The sequence below is a fragment of the Condylura cristata genome, unplaced genomic scaffold (genome assembly GCF_000260355.1).
Source record: "Condylura cristata isolate star-nosed mole 26May11 unplaced genomic scaffold, ConCri1.0 scaffold00007, whole genome shotgun sequence".
Lineage (NCBI taxonomy): Eukaryota > Metazoa > Chordata > Mammalia > Eulipotyphla > Talpidae > Condylura > Condylura cristata.
This window is the reverse complement of record NW_004567108.1, coordinates 36,376,960-36,383,541: the sequence shown is the minus strand read 5'-3', so window position 1 is coordinate 36,383,541 and position 6,582 is coordinate 36,376,960.

Below are 6,582 nucleotides of genomic sequence, written 5' to 3'. Positions count from 1 at the left end.
TTTTTAAGGAACTCCCATACTGTTTTTCACAGCAACTATGTCATTTTACATTCCTACTAGTAACCCACAAGGCTTCAAATTTCTCATCATCCCTCCCAACTCTTGGTATTTTATGGCTAAGGGCTGTGAGATGGTCTGCTTAGTGTACATTTATCCTAGACTGAGGCTTTTGATTCTACCTACTATTGCATTGTTACTAGGGAGACAGGAAGAACAATACTAGAGCTTCTCAAGTGCCAGAACATTAGCTTCAATTTCCCAGAGACACAGAATAATCAATTTCCTAGCATAGCTTTGCTTTACTGTCAAAAATGTTCACATATAAAGAAAGGCCAAAGATTAACATTCTCATATTAAATCATTTCCAGATTGTCAGCTTTGAGGAACAGTTTAAAAAAGAAAGGGAGTAACTAAAATTGTCACTGATTTGAACTTCTGAATGTAAATTGCAGTTCTGGAAGCAGAGATCCTGTTATATTAGGCTTCCCAAGGCCACTTTTTTTTTTGAACATTATTGATTACCTACCTTTAATACAGATTGTGGGGGGAAAGTACTATGTTTATCCAATAATTTTATTTGTTAATAGGTAAGTTGAGACATAGTATTTGACTTAGAAAATAATTTGCTTTCACATAAGAATGTAAATAAACCACTGTGACAATTTTTGGTTTTCTAAAAGACATAGTTTACTTATTTTAAAGCCCAATATAAAAAAAAAAAACATTAATTCTAAAGACTACCTGTATCCCTATGTTTATTGCAACACCATTTACAATAGGAACAATCTGGAAACAACTCAAATGCCCAAAAACATATGACTGAATCAAGAAGATGTGGTATATACACATAATGGAATACTATTCACAATCAAAAAAGATAAACTTGTGCCATTTGCAGCAACATGGATGGAGCTAGAAGGGATTATACTCAGTGAAATAAACCAGAAGGAAAAAGAAAAATACCAGATGGTTTCATTATAGGAGGAATATAGGGGAACTAAATAAGGAATCCAGAAAGAAAGAATAATAATAATAATAATAAAACAAAATGAGAAGGTAACTATAAATTAGTGTCATTCTGCAAGGGGCTGGGAGAGAGAGGGAACAAAACAGGGAAGAGAAGAGCACAAGGGACTATGGTGATAGTTCATGGATGATTTGGTGGTAGGAATTTTACAGGGATTACCCCTAAAAGGAGAAGGCATACAAGCATACATTGTACAAAAATGATGTACAACAATGATGTAAAATATACATATAAATAAAAAATGTAAAACCCAAGGCTATAAGACCAGGACAAAATAATGTGAAGTTTTGTCTGGTAGAAATCCTTGAGGCCATCAACTTGTTTTAAATATCTAAGAGAGATGCTATTAATACAGCTATGTAAATTTAAATGACCTTTATAGACATGTGTTATCATACTACCTAGCCTGCCTCACACTACATACCATCCTAGCCTATTTCAATTTTTTATGTGGATTACATATTTAAATTTTGTGTGTGTATGTGGAAATATTGGCTTACATCACTCTTCGTATTTTAAAAATATGGATGCCCCCCTTCTGGTGATGTTTCCATAGTCTCCCACCAACAAAGCACCCAGAGTCCACCATTATAGTCCATAATGCTCCCTCTATACCTTGTAGCCCACCCTGCCCCCCTCACTTCCCTCTTTGAATGCCTCAATATTTATTTCATATTTTGGACAAAAGAAAACCCTATTGGTAGATTCTACCAAAATTACTCAACAGCATCCTTAGAAAATCTTTCAAAAAACTATATGAATAGTGCATTGATTAGGTTATTAACCATTTCGAATGTAAATCTGATCATTTTAAACCTATTGACACATAAAACCTTTCTGGCAAAAATGTTCAAGTTAATATGAGATTTATTGTTGGCGGAAACAACCAAAGTGAGTAATAGTAAAGAATAAGAACCTTGATTGTTCCTTCATAAGGAAGATTGGAGTGGTTGTACAGACATCACTCCAAAGAGAAGGGAAAGTATGCGACTAGAAGAGGTGCTTGGGATTAAGGGAGGCAACAAGGAGAAAGACTCTTAGAAGAGGATTCAGAAAATTAAACCCTTGTAACATTCAGTCTAGACTATCGTTTGTCATTAAGTGACCCTGGGCCTGTTTCACATGGTTTTGATTGACCAAAGCATCATAACTAAGTTTTGCACACATTCTATTCTATAAACTTAGGTCCACATTTAACTTGAATGGCCTCTGACTGTTTAGAAGAGGTGTGAATCAATCCCCCTAAATAATATACAGTACTATAAATGAATATTACCTCAATAACAAATGAATAAGCAAATAACTAAAAGGGGCAGAGTAGCTATGAACATATTTAGGAGCAAATCCCTCTTGAAGGAGACCAAGAATAGGGAGAAAATGTTTCCTTAAAAATAACACACAGAGTGGCCCTCCCTGGTGGCACAGCAGGTTAAAGCACAGCACTAAGAAGCTTTAGCCACTTCAGCATGAGTTTGATCCCGACCTGCCCCGGAGGTGACCACATGGCATGGCAGACCTCTCCTGACCCGCCCACTGCTCCCCTCAGAGTGTACTTCCTCAATCTGCCTGTTCTGCTCCCCACTCTGTCCCTGGTGAATCCTCTCAACCTCCGCATCTCTGGCCTGTACCCCAGTTCTGTATGAATAAATAAATAAATCTAAAAAAACAAAAAACAAAACAAAACAAACAAACACACAGTGGCCCTCCCTGGTGGCGCAGTGGGTTAGGACGAGGCATTGCAAGCTAGCGGCAGCCGCCTCAGTGCGAGTTCGATTCCCAGCCCTGGAGGTGATCTGCATGGTGTGGCAGACCTCTCCTGACCCGCCCACTGCTCCTCTCAGCAGTGTACTTCATCAGTCCGCCTGTTCTGCTTCCCACTCTGTCTCTGGTGAAACCTCACACCGCCCCTGAACCTCTGGCTTGTACCCCAGTTCTTTATGAATAAATAGATAAACCTTAAACACACACACATACACACACACACACACACACAGAGAAACTAGTCACACATAAATTTGAAAAAGGCATTTGAACAAAGACAAAATATGTCTTAATTCAGAGTATGCAAGCTTATGCCCACTTTCTTTCTGCAGACATGGATAAGGATGGAGAATTTCTCAGAAAAACTTGAAAAGAGATCCCATGACCCTCCCCAACACTACCTCCGGGTGGCAAATCACTGTCCAGAATGTAAGCAGACTCCCTCCATAAATTCTCTCATATGGCTGGTTGAAGATTTTCTGGATGTGTGGAGAAAGACTGTAAGGCAGAAATAAACACTCTACATGCAGGTAAAAATCCATCTTTTTTATGCACTTGGACCTACACATCTGGTTTAATACTCTGTATGTTTTCAAATGCTAAATATTTGCAGTCTAACCAATGAGATTTTACTGAATTAGCTGGAAAACCATAATTAACCTGTTAAGCTTCTCAGTTACAGATCCAGTGTAATACTTGGGTTTTGTTTCTATGTAAATACTGAATTGTGTCACCCAGTGTTTTACCTACATAGGGCAGGCATATTTTGTTTAATGAGATACCAAAAAGCAAAATTCTGATTTTATAAACTAGAAAGAGTAATCAATTATTATCCATATATATGAATTTATAAAAGAGATAGCATAGCTGTAGTTATAGGATGTTTGATGCCATTCCCACCATGCCAGCGTGCTATTACTCTCTTCTGTTACTGAAAACCAGCTAAACAGATCCTCATAAAGCAAAAGGGTCCCCAAAAAAATGGAGCACTAGATCTCTAAGCAAGGATGAGTCACTGTCATTCAACATCAAATAAGAAGAGTGGTTTTTCCATTTGTTGACAACCTCAGGTAATGGCTTCAGCCAAGATACATCTTTGAAGGAAAAAAAAAAATGAAAGTAGCTTGACATTTCCCTGAAGAGGCACTCACTCTAGAACCATATCCTTCCAATTATCATGGGTCTCACTGTGAACTTAGTGCCAGACATTATATATATGAATTATGTATGAACTTTATATTTAAGAACTCCATATTACCTCCTCTGTCTATATGTGTGTCTATCTATCTGTCTACCTATCCTTTCTTCCTTTCTTTCTTTTTAGCTGGAATAATCTATGTATTTACCATATATCTATATAATCTGTATTATAGCTATAAGATATGTCTCATAACCTTATGAAACTAGTACAGTTATTCCTGCCATTTACAGAGGAAGAAAGACAGATTTCTAAGAAAGTTGCATAAGTCCTACAGCAGAAAAGCAACAAAGGAAGGAATCCAGTCCATATATTCTGTCCCTGTGGTCTGCCCTTGATCTTGGTTATCATGCTTCTAACCCCTGAAAACTGATAGAGCATCCATGGCAGTTAAATCCATTACTTTGAACTGCTTTCCTGGATCATTCCATTACAATGCATGCAGCATCTGACCCTGGGGTGGTGCCAGCCAGGATGCAAACTGAGAAAACCATAGCACTTCCACCATACATATAGCCACCGAATATAAATGTGTGGGGCATGCTAGAAGGTCATAGGAGTGCCCTTGGTGCATGTTGTGTGTATGTTGGTAGTTTGGAATGTTTATTAAATGATGAAAGCAACTGTCACTCTTCAATTCAATTTGATGTTCATTTAAAATTAAAGAAGGGGTGGATTGAACTTGTATATAAATGACCACATCTCTCTTGCTAAAATCCTGGCTACTTGTCTGTAGACATGTTTTATTTATTTTTTTTAAAAAGATTTATTTATTTATGCATACAAGAACTGGGGTACAGGCCAGAGGCACGGGGGTGGTGGTAGTGGTGAGAAGATCCACCAGAAACAGAGTGGGAAGCAGAACAGGCAGATGTAGTGAAATACACTGCTGGGGGGGCTGGGGGGAACAGTGGGTAGAGAGGTCTGCCACACCATATGAGTCCCCTCCCTGGCTGGGATCGAACTTGCACTGCAGTGGCTGCCAATAGCTTCATAGTGCTTTGCTTTAACCTGTTGTCCCACCAGGGAGGGCCTGACATATTTTATTTCTAATTCTTATATCAATTTATTTAAACCTTAGTGATGTCAAAGGCCCATCCTTAGACATCAAGTTGGGTATGATAATGCTGTATGCTAGGCATGAATCTCTTAAGCATTCCCAGATCCCACATAGCCAGATATCTTGTAGAGGGATTAACACCCTGAAACTTCTCACTTTGGCTCTACGAACTGGCAATAGAAAGGACATTCTGGCTTCTAGGGCTAAAGCCTGTTTTAATTATGCTTTATATGCAGAGCTTGAGATGCATGCATCACAGGCACTGTAAAATGGAGAATTGGATTGGTGAGGCTCTAGGGAAAGCCTCAGAGCACAGCTGTCTTTACACAGTGACACAATAAACTCAGGAGAGCAGTGAAGCTCAGGCAGCATCAGTCTCTTCATTCCTTACAGCCCTGAATTAAACTGTCCTATCTGATAGACAAAAAAGGGAGAGGCTTAAATGGTGCTTTCCTATTCCAAAAAAGAAGGGTTTTATGTCAGTAGTGTAATCTCAAATTGTTAAGTTTAAATCAACATTGCAAAAGAGACAGGATGCAAATGTACTGACTGAAATAGTGCAGAAATAATAGTGCAATGTTTCGTTTGAAGAACATATTTGAATGGTAAGGTATAGCTTAATTGAGAACTGTATACAAAAAGGAAAATAAAATTGTTTTTATTTTCGTTTAATGTTAACAATTTTAAAAGCAATAGATCAATACCAGGTTTCTCTTTCTTTATTTCTTCTATAATACTATTTTTTCTTTAAGGTGATAGTTTCAGATTCCTTTCTCTTCCTTGAAGGAGCAGAGCTAATCACAAAATCTGAAATGTGAAGAGCATTTATTGAGTGCAGAGACAGACCTGTATTTGTTTCATGCCTTAGAGCTGGCAAGGAGAAAAATGGAGTGAAACTTTTAATCAATTGCTGTTAATTCATAATTTTCTCTGTAATGAGATTGGAATGAGCTGTGCAGAGAAGATGCAGCCTGCATAACAATAGTAGGTTTCACACAGATTCCAATCTCAGTAGTACATTTCTCCCCTTCTAGGGTCTTTCCAGACAACTCACACAACAAAAAGCATCATGACCAATTGGACATGACCATCATGACCATGGTTTTAAAACTTAAAAGCCTTCCCCAGATCCTGTAAAACAAGCATTTCTTATTTGAGACAAAGTCCAGTAAGTTCTCTAGGGAACATAATATATACACTAATACAGCATACCGGAACTTAAATTAGAACAGTTTTGTGGGTATTAGATACCCAGAGTGTGTGATAAAAGTCCCATGTTTCCATTTTCAGTTTTTCAGCTGTTTTCCCCCATCTGTCAGCAATATTTGCTTCACTCAGTTGGCTACTCCCTCCTTTTGTAAAGATTTCTTAGGCTAGCTGACACCCTTTCTCTTGCTTCTCTCCTGATTTCATATTCTGCACTTTGCAGATACTTGCATATCCCTCACCTTCCTATCCTGTTGGTATTGAGTGTCTCAGGGCTCCATTCTGTGACCTCTCTTCTACATACACTCTGTATTTGGGCAATGTCAAATA